Source organism: Rhinolophus ferrumequinum, chromosome X (genome assembly GCF_004115265.2).
Source record: "Rhinolophus ferrumequinum isolate MPI-CBG mRhiFer1 chromosome X, mRhiFer1_v1.p, whole genome shotgun sequence".
Classification (NCBI taxonomy): domain Eukaryota; kingdom Metazoa; phylum Chordata; class Mammalia; order Chiroptera; family Rhinolophidae; genus Rhinolophus; species Rhinolophus ferrumequinum.
In genome coordinates, this window is record NC_046284.1 from 78926119 (window position 1) to 78940037 (window position 13919).

Below are 13919 nucleotides of genomic sequence, written 5' to 3' on the forward strand. Positions count from 1 at the left end.
GCATGCGCGCGGTTGCTAGGCGACAGCAGTCAGGGCGCCGCGACTGTAACACCGCCGGGCTGTGTGAGTAGGCAGCGGCGCCAGAGGAGGAGGAGCACAAGGATGCAGCTGCCACCTTGGCCCGAGAGGGAGCCGCCGCTGCTCTATGGCCGCGGGGGCTGAGGGACGGGAATCAGGCCTGGGGGTCGCGTCGCTGAGGGGACCCGGGGCGGCAGTCCCGCCGGTGCTCCGGCCTGGTACTCCGGGAGGGTCCTGGCCTCTGGGCGAGGGCCTCCACTTCATTGCCTCCCCTCGCCCCTCCACGTCGATGGTGGTGAATTTGGCGGCGCCAGGGAGCGCAAGGCACCAGGCTGCTTCCCTTGCACCCATCTCCTCCTGGGGCGCGTCTCTGGCCCCTGCTCACGGACACCTGCGCCGCTGCCTCCTCTCGCTGGCTGAGCCCACCCCTGGCGGCGGGCGGGGGAGGGGCTCCCCCTGCAGGGGCTGAGTCGAGCTGGGCGACGACGGGGACCTTAGGAGAGTAGGGGTGAGTAGTGGCACCGCACTCGCCTGGTGCTGGGGCACGTTTCCGGCCTCCGGGGCCCCGGGAAGCGACCGAAGCGCTGCTTTCTCCTGCAGAAGCTTCTGACGCCTCTCGTACATCTGCTCGCGGCTCCCTATTCCCTTTGAGGTAGTTTTCCTTCTCAAAATCACCACTCTCTTAGCCTCAACCGCGGCGTCCAGGAATGCGGGGTCGGTGCTTAAGGCCTGCCTCTGCTTCTGAGATGCCATAAATGCTGACAGTTCTACGTACAATCATGTAGCCTGGTCCCTGATTCGGGGAAAGACTTTCCCAGTGACGAGCTCTCCTCTTTTTCCCTCGCTCTTGCTCTCGGAGGCTCAGCCTGACCACAGGCTTCTTAAGAGTGGATTCTCAGGCTGCTATTGCTCCATGCCTCAAGGCTTGAACAGGCAGCTGGCGTGGCCCCTTTTCAGTTTTCGTGTGCCGGGAGCTTCTGACTCCTGACATATGAATACTTATATTCAATAATGATAATAATAAAACTAGCAAACACACCACTTGACTTCCAAAGTGGCATCAAACTTGAAGTAGGCAAAGAGTTGCTGATTGATAACAGGGGAAACAGGTTTCACGAAGTAACTACTCTTCATTCAGAATGATACCGGTATGATGAAACCTAAAATGCCCATAATAAAAGCGAAGATGTGTTGTGATCTATCGGTTCTCCCTGGGATAGACTGAATTTGGAACAGTTGCTTCCAAATAAACATTGGCGTGAGGGACCTGAAGTGATATTTTGGACAGGGTAATGAAGATCCAAAGTTGTAAGGCGCTTTTTGAAAATTAGCAATATTATCTTTGAGGAATGAAGTTATTTCATTAAAAGAAAATGTTGACAAAAATTATGGTTCACAGTTGACCCCTTTCAAAAGTAAACTGATTTTAGATTAACTAGTAATTTTGATTTTAAGGTACTTTGTGCACAATGAAAGATGGGTTCCTTCTTTTATTTGACTCTTCCCTTCGTATTGGTTTTTAAGCCATTTCAGGTTTCTATTATTAAAGAAGTGGAAAAGAAGTACAATAATGGAAAAGCTAAATATAGTATTGGATAAATGGTTTTAAGCTAAAGATTTTTGAGAAGGATATAGATGTCATTTGTGATTAGATAACTTTATCTAGTGAATCAGTCAAAACTGACAACTCCTTGATAGTGGGTGAAATGCTTTGCTTTGGCAGTTTTCATGCTGTTTGAGGTATAGTTTAAAGCACGATATAATTCTGGTATCACTGCAAAATAATCTTGGACCTTAGCAAGTATTGTTTGTTTTGTGAATTGGCAAGCTGACATGCTTTCAGTTCCTAGATTTCCAAAGTTAAAGTTTTTTTGTTTTGGAAAAGCTCTTGATGAATTCAAGTCTGAATTATTTGAAATAATGATGTACCATGTGGGTACTTGCTGTTCATCTTCACATACTTTTAGAACCAGGCAGTCATTGGATCCAGTTTAGAATTCTATTGTAATGAATATGGCTACAAAGGTGCCACATACTCAAGAGCATTTACCTAGAGTGCCGTGACCATATTATAAGAGAATAGTAATAGTTAATTTTGCAAGTACAATCAAGGCACTTGAACAGTAAACTCTGGATGAGTTAATTTTTTTAAAATTGACTTTCAACATGCTTTTATTTTCTGTCTTCTCCGAGTGCCCATTACTATACTAGATACTGTGGAAAATAGAACAGAGACAGGTCCCAGGAGTTAAATTGCTTGCCCATTGGAGAAAGAAAATGCATATATGAGAAATTATGGTCAACAATTAGAACATAGAGTAGTACAGAATAAGAGCCACAATAATTTAGAGTAAAGGGAGATCTTTGAAGTTTGGTGTTTGTCTGAGAAGGCTTTATAGAGAAAGTTAAACTTGATTCGTTTTTTGATAGAAGTATAGACTGTTGGAAGGGGGGATGTCAGCGTGGCATGAGCTAAGGCACTTGATTTTTCTAATCTTTGTGAATATTACTCTTCTTGATAAACTTAAAAAAAAGGATATATGACTCCTTTGTGCGGGCAAAGTTTTTTTTTTAATGATAAATACTAAATTAATAAATTAAATACAAATAGCTTTTCACATATACATATTACGGAAGTCAGATGTAAAATAGTCATCCTATTTCCTGAGGCAAGTGAGAATGTTTTCTAAGCCGATACAGAGTTTTAAGTTCACATATTTTTAGAACCTGTTTATATATCACTGTATCCTGAGAGAGTTATAATCTAAGTGTTTTGTTTAAAACTGATCTGATTAGTACACCTTTAGATTATTAATATGCTCTAAAGACTATTCCTTGAAAAAGCAAATAATGGAAATTATATAAACAACATGAATTTTTGTCCATTAAAGTATATAACTTAGTTTTAATACTGCTAATTAGTACTACTATTTCTATTATTTTCTGGAAACAAAGGGGGGGTATGTCAGAGTCCTGCAAATTGATGTCTGTCAAAGTTCTAATATAATGTTATTAGTAATACATGTGTTAATATTTGGCAGCTAATATCAGTGTTTAAACTGCAATTACAAACCAGCAAAACTTACTTTCGTGCTTTTCTAACAACTTTTGCAGTGTTGATAATTAGTTATATGACTAATAGTTTTGTGGGTTTTAGTCAACCATTGTAAGTTAATGTTTGTATATAGAAAAATAACAATAAGAAACTATCCTACAATTATTACATCAGAAGAGAGATATGCCCCTCCCCCAACAGAAATTCACATATTAGAGTGACAAATACAAAGAAATCTTAAGTTAATACACAGATTTACTCTAAGGAAAAATATACCAAACTTGAAATATTATGAGCGTCCCATCTTATACTTTGCATTTGGTATCTTTTGCTGCCAGCAATACTCTTCTCTGATTACCGTTATTACTAATAAACTTTAATTCACAGTAGATAATAGTTTTAACAAATATAATAATTGTTTTGAGCATCCTCTACTTAGGACATCAGCTATTATTTAAATAAACAAGTTAGAGAACATAATGGTCCACAGAGATAGTCAATGAATATTTGAACATTGTTGGAAATTAACCAGTTAAGAGAAAGCAAAATATATTCAGAAGGCATTGGGGTTAGTCTCCTTTGCTAAGCAAGTATTGCACATTTCTGTTCTTAGTTGCTTATGCTGGTATAAAAAGGGAAACTCTTTGGAAAGAGAACTGGTGAATTCAAATAATGGGCAAACTGCTGAGAAAATAAATTACCTTGTGTTAACTTCTAAGTACTGTGGTGGTTTAAGGCAGGTACACATCTTAGGTAAATTGCTAAATCTCAGTGGTGGCAACATGAGAAATAGGGTAAGGAGTTGTCAGTCTGTGTTATTATATAATATTAATAGATAACTAAATAATTTTACCATATTGCTGTGTTGGGAGGTAGAGCAGCATTACGCTAAGAACCAATGATGTATCCGTAAGTTATAATTTTCTTTAAATATGTCATTTAAAGAGTGCTATTGTATTATTTTTTAAATAATTTTTTATTTCTCAATTACACTTGGCATACAATATTATATTAGTTTCAGGTGTACAACATAGTGATTAGCCATTTATATAACTTATGAAGGGATCACCCTGATAAATCTAGTACCCATTTGACACCATATATAGTTATTACAATATTATTGACTATATTCCCTATGCTATACTTTACATCCCCATGCCTATTTTGTTACTATTAAATTGTACTTCTTAATCCCTTCCCCTTTTTTGCCTATCCCCCCAACACCCTTCCCATCTGGCAACCATCAAAATGTTCTCTGTATCTGTGAGTTTATTTCTGTTTTTTGTTTGTTTGTTTATTTTGTTCTTTAGATTCCACATATAAGTAAAAGCATATGGTATTTGCCTTTCTCTGTCTGACTTATTTCACTTAACATAATACCTTCTAGATCCATCTATGTTGTTGCGGATGGCAAGATTTCATTCTTTTCTATGGCTGAATAATATTCCATTGTATATGTGTACTACTACTTTATCCATTCATCTATTGATGGACACTTAGGTTGCATCCATATCTTAGTTATTATAAATAATGCTGCAATGAATATATGGATGTATATATCTTTTTGAATTAGTGTTTTGGGTTTCTTCGGATAAATACCCAAAAGTGGAATTACTGGGTCCTTGTTTGTCTCTTGTTATACGCATTGTTTTAACGTCTATTTTGTCTAACAGAAGTACTGATACCCCAGGTTTTCTTTTTTGTTTCCATTTTCATGAAATATCTTTTTCCATCCCTTTACTTTCAGTCTGTGTGTGTCTTTTGATCTGAAGTGAGTCTCTTGTAGGCAGCATATGTAAAGGTCTTGTTTTCTTATCCATTCAGCCACCCTATCTTTTGATTGGAGCATTTACTCCATTTACATTTAACGTAATTGTTGATAGATATGTAGTTATTTTCATTTTATTCATATTTTTAAATCTGTTTTTATTTTTTTGTCTTAAAGAAGTCCCTCTAAGCTTCCTTGTAATATTGATTTGGTGATGATGAACTCCATTCGCTTTTTCGTGTCTGGGAAGCTCTTTACCTGTCATTCAATTCTAAATGATAGCTTTGCTGGGTAATCTTTTTTTTTTTTTTTTTAGAGATTTTATTGGGGAAGGGGAACATGGGGAACAGTGTGTACTTCCAAGACTTTTATTTTTTTTCTACAAGTCAAGTTGTTGTCCTTTCAATCTTAATTGTGGAGGGTGCCATTCAGCTTCACGTTGTTGTCCTTTCAGTCTTAGTTGTGGAGGGCGCAGCTCAGCTCCAGGTCCAGTTGCCGTTCCTAGTTGCAGGGGGTGCATCCCGCCATCCCTTGCGGGACTCGAGGAATTGAACTGGCAACCTTGTGGTTGAGAAGATGCGCTCCAACCAACTGAGCCATCTGGGAGCTCAGTGGCAGCTCAGTTGAAGGTGCCGTGTTCAAGCTTAGTTGCAGGGGTGGAGCCCACCATGCCTTGTGGGACTCGAGGAATCGAACTGGCAACCTTGTGGTTCAGAGCCCACTGGCCCATGTGGGAATTGAACCGGCAGCCTTCAGAGTTAAGAGCATTGAGATCCAACCACCTGAGCCACCGGGCCGGCCCTGGGTAGAGTAATCTTGATTGTAGGGCTTTGCTTTTCGTCATTTTAAATATTTCATGCCAATCCCTTCTGGCCTGCAAAGTTTCTGTTGAGAAATCAGCTGACAGTTTTTTTTCTAATTAGTTTCAGGTGTACAAAGCAATGTAATAGACATTTATACCCCTCACAAAGTGATAACCTCCCTCCCCCAATCTACTACCCCTCTGACATAGCACACAGCCATTACATTTCCACGGTCTCTATTCCTTATGCTGTACTCCACTTCCTGTGAATAATTTTATATATATGTATATATGTGTATATATATGTATATATATATATGTGTATATATATATATATAAAAATATAGTTGACATTCATTGTTATTCATCTTCAAGTTCAGGTGTACACTGCTGTGGTCAGGCACCTACACCATCCATGAAGTGGTCTCCCTAATAAGACAAGTGTCCATCAGATACCATAAAAAATCTTTACAACATTGTTGATTATAGTCCCCAAACTGTCTTTCGTATCCCCGTGGCAATTTTGTGGTTACTGATTGTGCTTTCATGGGCACACCCTTGTATGTAACAAACTGCTTTTCTCTTGCTACTTTTAAGATGCTTTATTTGTCTTTAACCTTTAACATTTTAATTATGATGTGTCCTATTTCAGTTCATCTTGTTTTTATGACTCTGCGCTTCCTGGGCTTGTATGTCTATTTCTTTTGCCAGGATAGGGAAGTTTTCCATCATTATTTCATCAAGTAGGTTCTCCATTTCTTGCTCTCTTTGGCTTCTCGTATCCCTATCATGTGAATGTTGGTACGCCTGATGTTGTCACAGAGGCCCCTTAAACTATCCTCATTTTTTGGATTTTTTTTTCCTTTTACTATTCTGATTGGGTCGTTTCTGCTACCTACTCTTCCAAATCGCTGATTCGATCCTCTGCTTCATCCGTTCTACTATTGATTCCCTCTAGTGTTTTCTTCATTTCAGTTATTGTAGTCCTCATTTCTTTTTTTTTTTAAATTTATTGGGGTGACAATTGGTAGTAAAATTACATAGATTTCAGGTGTACAATTCTGTATTACAACATCTATAAATCCCATTGTGTGTACACCACCCGGAGTTAGTTCTCCTTCCATCACCATATATTTGATCCCCCTTACCCTCATCTCCCAGCCTCCACCCCCCTTACCCTCTGGTAACCACTAAACTATTGTCTTTGTCTATGACTTTTTGTTTCTCATTTGTTTGTCTTGTTCTTTTGTTGTTTTTGGTTTATATACCACATATCAGTGAAATCATATGGTTCTCTGCTTTTTCTGTCTGTCTTATTTCGCTTGGCATTATACTCTCAAGTTCCACCCATGTTGTCACAAATGTTCCTATATCATCTTTCCTTACCACCGAATAGTATTCCATTGTGTATATATACCACAACTTCTTTATCTATCGAAGGATATTTTGGTTGTTTCCATGTCTTGGCCACCGTAAACAAAGCTGCAATGAACATTGTACCACATGTGTCTTTATGTGTAGATGTTTTCAGATTTTTTGGGTAGATACCCAGGAGAGGGATTGCTGGGTCATATGGTAATTCAATTCGTAATTTTTTGAGGAACTTCCACACGGCCTTCCATAACAGCAGCACCAGTCTGCATTCCCAGCAACAGTGTATGAGTGTTCCTTTTTCTCCACAGCCTCTCCAACACTTGTTACTATTTGTCTTGTTGATGATAGCCATTCTGACTGGGGTGAGGTGACATCTCATTGTGGTTTTTATTTGCATTTCTCTGATGATTAGTGATGTTGAGCATTTTTTCATATGTCTATTTGCCATTTGTATGTCCTCCTTGAGAATGTTCCATGTACACTAGAAAAAAATGTATAGTCTGATGTTAGGATGAAGTGCTCTATATATGTCAATTATGTCCATTTCATCTAATGTGTCATTTAGGGCTGCTATTTCGTTATTTATTTTCTGTTTTTATGATCTATCCATAGCTGTCAATGTTTTATTTAAGTCCCAGTATAATTGTGTTTTGGTCAATTTCTCCCTTTAGTTCTGTTAGTAGTTGCTTGGTATATTATGGTGCTCCCTGATTGGTGGCATAAATATCAATGACTGTTATGTCTTCTTGTTGTATAGTCCCCTTTACCATTATGAAATGTCCATCTTTGTCTCTTGTTATCTTTTTCACCCTGAAGTCTGTTTCATCTGATATCATGATGGCTACACCTGATTTTCTCTGGGTACCATTTGCTTGGAGTGTCAATTTCCACCCTTTCACTTTGAGTGTATGCTTGTCCTTGTAGCTGAGATGTGTCTCTTGGAGACAGCATATGGTTGGGTTTAGTTTTTTTATCCAATCTGCTACTCTGTGCCTTTTTATTGGTGATTTCAGTCCATTTACATTTAGGGTGATTATTGATATGTGAGGATTTCCTGTCATTCTATCTTTAGTTTTCTGGTAAGGCTGTGTCTCCATTGTTTCTTTGCCTTTTTGTTGTTGTCTGTTATTTCTGTGTGGTGGTATTCTATGATGTTTCCCTCTGTTTCTTCTTTTATTACAGTATACATTTCAGTTCTGAATTTTTTTGAGTGGTTACCCTTAAGTTTATGTAAAAGAAAGTTTGATATTTAGAGTATTCCATTTTCTTCAGCACACTTACTTTCTCCATTCCCATATTCCGCTTCTGGCCTTTACTCTCCCCCTTTTTATGTTTCGGTTGCCACAAATTGTCCCCGTTGACTGTGGTCAGATAGCCTCCTTTAGTATTTCTGGTAGTGCAGGTCGTGTATTAGAAAATTCCCTCAGCTTCTGTATGTCTGGAAAGGTCTTTATTCCTCCTTCATATCTAAAGGGTATCTTTGCTGGATATATTATTCTTGGATCATAATTTCTCTCTTTCGATAGTTTGAATATTTGGTTCCACTCCCTCCTGGCTTGTAGAGTTTCTGCTGAAAAATCTGATGATAATCTAATGGGCTTTCCTTTGTACCTTACTGTCTTCTTTTCCCTAGTTGCCTTGAGGATTCTTTCTTTGTCATTGATTTTAGACAGCTTAAATACAATTCTTTTCCCTAGTTGCCTTGAGGATTCTTTCTTTGTCATTGATTTTAGACAGCTTAAATACAATGTGCCTTGGAGAAGGCCTGTTGGGATTGAGGTAATTAGGTGTTCTATTTGCTTCTTGGATTCGAGGATCCAGTTCTTTCCACAGGTTTGGGAAGTTCTCATCGACGATTTGTTTGAATATATTCTCTGTTCCCTTCTCTCTTTCTTCTCCTTCTGGTATGCCCATTATTCTTATATTGCTCTTTCTGATGGAGTCAGAAAGTTCTTGTAGAGTTCTTTGATTTTTTTTTAAGTCTCAAGTCTCTTTCTTCTTCCATCCGTGTCTATTCCAGGTTTCTATCTTTGATGTCACTGATTCTTTCCTCCATCTTGTCAACTCTACTACCTAAGCTGGCTATTTCTTTCTTCATTTCTTCTATAGAGTTCTTAATCTCCAGAAATTCTATTAGGTTCTTCTTTAAAATTTCAATCTCTTTGGTAAAATGTTCATGTTGTTCTTTGATTGTGTTTCTGAGTTGATTAATCTGCCTTTCTGTGTTTTTTTGCATCTCGTAGACTTTCTGTGTTTTTTTGCATCTCGTAGAGTTTTTTCAGAACTGCAATCTTGAATTCTCCGTCATTTATTTCACATATTTCCATATCTTTAAGTTCCTTTTCTGGAGACTTGTCACTTTCTTTCTGAGCTGTCTTGTTGCCTTGGTTTTTCATGGCAATTACTGATTTATTATTTCTCTTGCTAGACATGTACAGGAGTGGCTTCTGCAACAGGTTGATAGGAAGAGGTCTTTCTTTTGTTTTCCAGTACTTGTTGGTAGAATGTTTTATTTTCTCTCCGACTGCAGCTGCTTTTTTCTCTCTCACACACGGTAGTGCTATGTTTTCTCTGCACTATTTCAGTTTCTCACACAATGTGGGGATTCCCTGGAAGGTGGGCTTCTCCTCTGTTAATAGGTGGTGTGGGTCACAGGGCGCAGTGTCCGTGTGGGTATGTGGAGAGCTTTTGAAGTTCCAAAGGTCTTCCTGTACCAGATTCAGAGCCCATATGTTTCAGCAGTCTGTTTACTCCTGCAGGGATCCGCCCATATAGGTGGGGCCATGGGCGGGATGAGTTGTGAGAGGTGGCCCAGAGCAATGGTGGTGACCGCCACCACAGCCAGTCCTTCTTCCACAGCTCCCTCTCCTTTGCCGGAACTAGTTGGGTTGTGAATCTTTGTCTGGTATCCACAGTTCTCGGAACAGCAAATATTCTGTTCTTTTGATCTGACACTGCTACTGTTCCGCTTCTAGCACTTGTCAGGTGGGGATGGGGTGAGTTCTGGGTGGGTAGGGAGGGGGCGGTTAGTCTCAGTGCCTAAGGCTTCCGTTCTCTGCTTGGCAGTGAGGGCTTAAACCACCGTTTTCAGCCTTCTTCCCTCAGTCTTTTCTCTGAGGTTTCTGCCGTGAGCGTTGGGTTCAGCCATGTTATATGCTGTCCCCTCAGCCCTGTGGGCTATAAGCAGAGCCCTAGCAGTCCAAGTTCTTCCCTCTCCTGCAGATGCGGTAGTTCCGGGATGCAGAGAGCTGGGAGCACTGAACTAGGTCTGCATCCTGCACTGCGCGGCTTCGTCTCCACACTTCTCCCTTCCATCCTCCCCCGCTAACGAGATTCGCGCACCTTTAATTGAATTGAGTAGTGGGCCTCTTCGTCTTGCCTGTCTGCTTTTCAGGGAGTCCTTTGTGGAGTTATAGTTGTTCAATTAGTTGTAAATTCCAACGGAGAATTACAGAGGCTCACCTCACGCTGCCATTTTGATGACGTCTCTCCGTAGTCTTCATTTCTGACTGGTTCTTTTTTATGTTTTCAGTCTCCATTTTCATGTTTCCTGTCTGTCTGTTGAAGTTCTCCCTGATATCATTGAGTGTCCTTATAACTAGTGTTTTGGACTCTGAGTCTGGAAGATTGCTTATCTCCATTTTGTTTAGTTCCTTTTCTGGAGTTTTGTTCTGTTCTTTCAGTTGGGGCATATTTCTTTGCTCATTTTGGCTGCCTCCCTGTTTTTGTTTCTATGTATTAGGTAGAGCTGCTGTGTCTCTGAGTCTTGGTAGAGTGGCCTTACGTAGTAGGTGTCCTGTGGGGCCAAGTGGCACAGTCTCCCCAGTCACCTGAGTCAGGTGTTACACATGTGTCCCTTGTGTGGATTGTGAGTACTCTCCAGTTGTAGTTGAGTCTTGATTGCTGTTGGCATGCTAGTGGGTGGAATTCACACTCAGGATGATTGGTTGTGAGGATTGGCCATAACTACAATGGAGGAGTTATTGTGCAGGGGCTGACCCTATGGAGCAGGATTTGCTTTAGCGGGGCTCTGGTGCTTATCAAGTCTGGTCTTTGGGGGTTTTGTTTGTGGAGGTGGTTGGGTTGTGCTCTGGTGTGGTCTGAGGCTGGCCACCACGTGTGTTGGTTCTGGGGCCTCTTGGGAGGGGCTGTGGTGCAGGCCAAAGTCAGTGACTGCCAGTTCCCTTCCAGGGGCCACTTGGTATGAGCTACAAAGTTATCTGAAAATGGTTGCCACTTGTGCTGGGCTTGGAGGTGCCTGCGAAAGGCTAATCAGCAAACAGGCCAGCTGCTGCTAGTGCTGGGCTTGGGACTGCTTAGCAAGAGTTACAGGCCATGCTGAGGCCAGATGCTGTTTGTGTGGGGTTTGCAAACCTTTGAGAGATTTTAGGAAAACCTGCAGCGTGAGTCAACACAGGCTGTTTGTATGGAAAAGCCACTGGAAGTGGCTTGAGTGGGTCCACAAATTGAATGGGATGGGGTCTCATGGAATCACTAGGGTGAGGCAAACGGTTTTAGCTAGGTTGATGCAGACTCAGACATGGCATCTGCCTGGGCCTGCAAGCTGAGTGGTGGGAGGGCTCAACAACAGAACAATGGCTTCTGCCAGCACTTGTGTCTGTGAGAAAGATGCCCTCCATTCTTTGCCATGAAGCCAGATAATTCAGTTACCCGCCCCCGCCACCATGTCCCTGGTCCTTTTTGAGCTGCTGCCCCAGCACTGGAGCTCAGAGCATGTGAGTCCATCAGCGATTAAGTCTGTGTGCAGGCTCTTTAAGAGGAAAGTCTGGGATTCCAGCAGCCCTCTGTCTCACTTAGCCATAATGTCTGCTAGTTTTCATAGCCAGAATTTATGGGGACTTCTCTCCCTGGCATTGGAACCATGGACTGGGGAGCCTGGTGTGAGGCTGGGATTCCTTGCTCCTTAGGAAGGACCCCTGCAGCTGAGATATCCCTCCTGATTTTTAACCACCACACGTGGGTGTGGGAGCAATCTGTTCCTCATTTTCGCCCTGCCTACCTGTCTCTACGTGGCTTCTCATGTACGTCCATAGTTATAAGACTTCTGTTCAGCCAGAATTCTGGTGATTCTCAATGATGGTTGTTCTGGAATTTAGTTGTAATTTTGATGTGATTGTGGGAGGAGGCAAGCACAGCGAGTACTGTGCCATCTTGAGTGGAAGCCCCTGTTATCGTATTCTTTTTTCTTTTTCTTTTTTTGGTTGTTGTATTCTGCATTTACAGAGGAAGAATTTCAAGAACTTCGTTTTTCAGGGTAAACAGGTTGTGAGATTTTTTTCACTTAGTATTCCAAATACAGACATTAACTCCAGCAAGCTGGAACAGATAGCTTCGTGGAGAGAGAGCAGACTAGACCCAGGATTTGAAGATGGGATTTACACATCGGAATTAGCACTCCAATGCCATCTGAATCTGTGGTCCACTTTGATCTTTGGATTTCTTACCAGTAATAGTTACAACAAATCAATGATTTTCAAACTGGTGCAAGAGCTCTACGGAGCAGCTAGGTTTTGGATTCCCCACCTCTACAATAGCTAATGCATCAAGCTTTTTTTTTTTTTTTAAATCCTTATATTTTCCTTTAAGATTTCTCCTAAATAAAGAGTCTAGTCCAGTGAGTAGACTCTTTATCTAGTCTACAAATCAGTAGACTAGATAAAGCTTCCATTACCCAAGGATCTAAATGTTCCGTAGTTTTCTAATCAGGCAAACTCATAGTTATGCACAAAGCAACATTTTGATTCATAAATTGGAAAACAGTGAACTGAGTGAAGCCCAGGTCAAGGAATTTGAAACATTAGCCAAATTCTTTCTTTCCTTCTTTCTTCCTTCCTTCCTTCCTTCCTTCTTTCCTTCCTTCCTTCCTTCCTTCCTTCCTTCCTTCCTTCCTTCCTTCCTTTCTTTCTTTCCTTTTTTTTTTGTCTCAGGTGTACAAAACAATGTAATAGTTAGACATTTATCATTTATATCCCTCACACAGTGATAACCCGCCTCCCCCATCTACTACCATTCTGACATCGCATACAGCCATTACATTTCCACTGTCTCTATTCCTAATGCTGTACTCCACTTCTTGTAACCATATATATATAATTGTAGTTGACATTCATTATTGTTCAGTTTCAGCGTCAGGTATACAGTGCAGTTATCAGGCATCTACATCATCCCTGAGGTGGTCCCCCTAATGAGATAACTGTCCATCGGATACCCTACAAAATCTTTATAAAATTATTGATTACATTCCCCAAATTGACTTTCATATCCCCATGGCAATCTTGTGGTTACCGATTGTGCTTTCTAATCCCCTCACCTTCCCCCTTATCCTCACCCCGCCTCCCATCTAGCAGCTCTCAGTTTTTTCTCTGTCTCAGAGCCTTTTTCAGATTAGTTCATGCATTTATTCTTTTCTTTAGATTCCACATATAAGTGAGATCATATGGTATTTGTCTTTCTCTGTGTGACTTATTTCACTTAGCATAATGTTCTCTAGGTCCATCCATGTTGTTGCAAGTGCATGTTGTTTCATTCTTCTTTATGGCTGCGTAATACTCCATTGTATAAATGTACCACAGTTTCTTAATCCAGTCCTCTACCAATGGGCATTTCGGTTCTTTCCATGTCTTGGCTATTGTGTATAGTGGTGTAATAAACATAGGAGTGCATAAAGATTTTTTTTTTTTTTTTTTTTTTTTATTCTTTTTTATTTATTGGGGTGACAATTGTTAGTAGAATTACATAGATTTCAGTTGTGCAATTCTGAATCACATCATCCATAAATCACACTGTGTGTTCACCACCCAGAGTCAGCTCCCCTTCCATCACCGTACATTTGATCCCCCTCACCCTCATCCCCCACCCCCCAACCCCCTTACGCTCTGGTA

The 13919-nt window shown here is 40.7% G+C and overlaps 1 protein-coding gene across 2 annotated transcripts in view; it reads left to right on the forward strand.

The window, feature by feature from the left end:
• The first annotated feature begins 430 nt into the window (after nucleotides 1–430).
• ZC3H12B (zinc finger CCCH-type containing 12B) overlaps nucleotides 431–13919 on the forward strand; it is a 289375-nt gene continuing 275886 nt past the window's right edge. For both annotated transcript variants that reach the window (XM_033118169.1, XM_033118160.1), the window contains exon 1: nucleotides 431–526. The gene's annotated coding sequence lies outside the window, so the exon portion shown is untranslated. The remainder of the gene's footprint in view (nucleotides 527–13919) is intronic.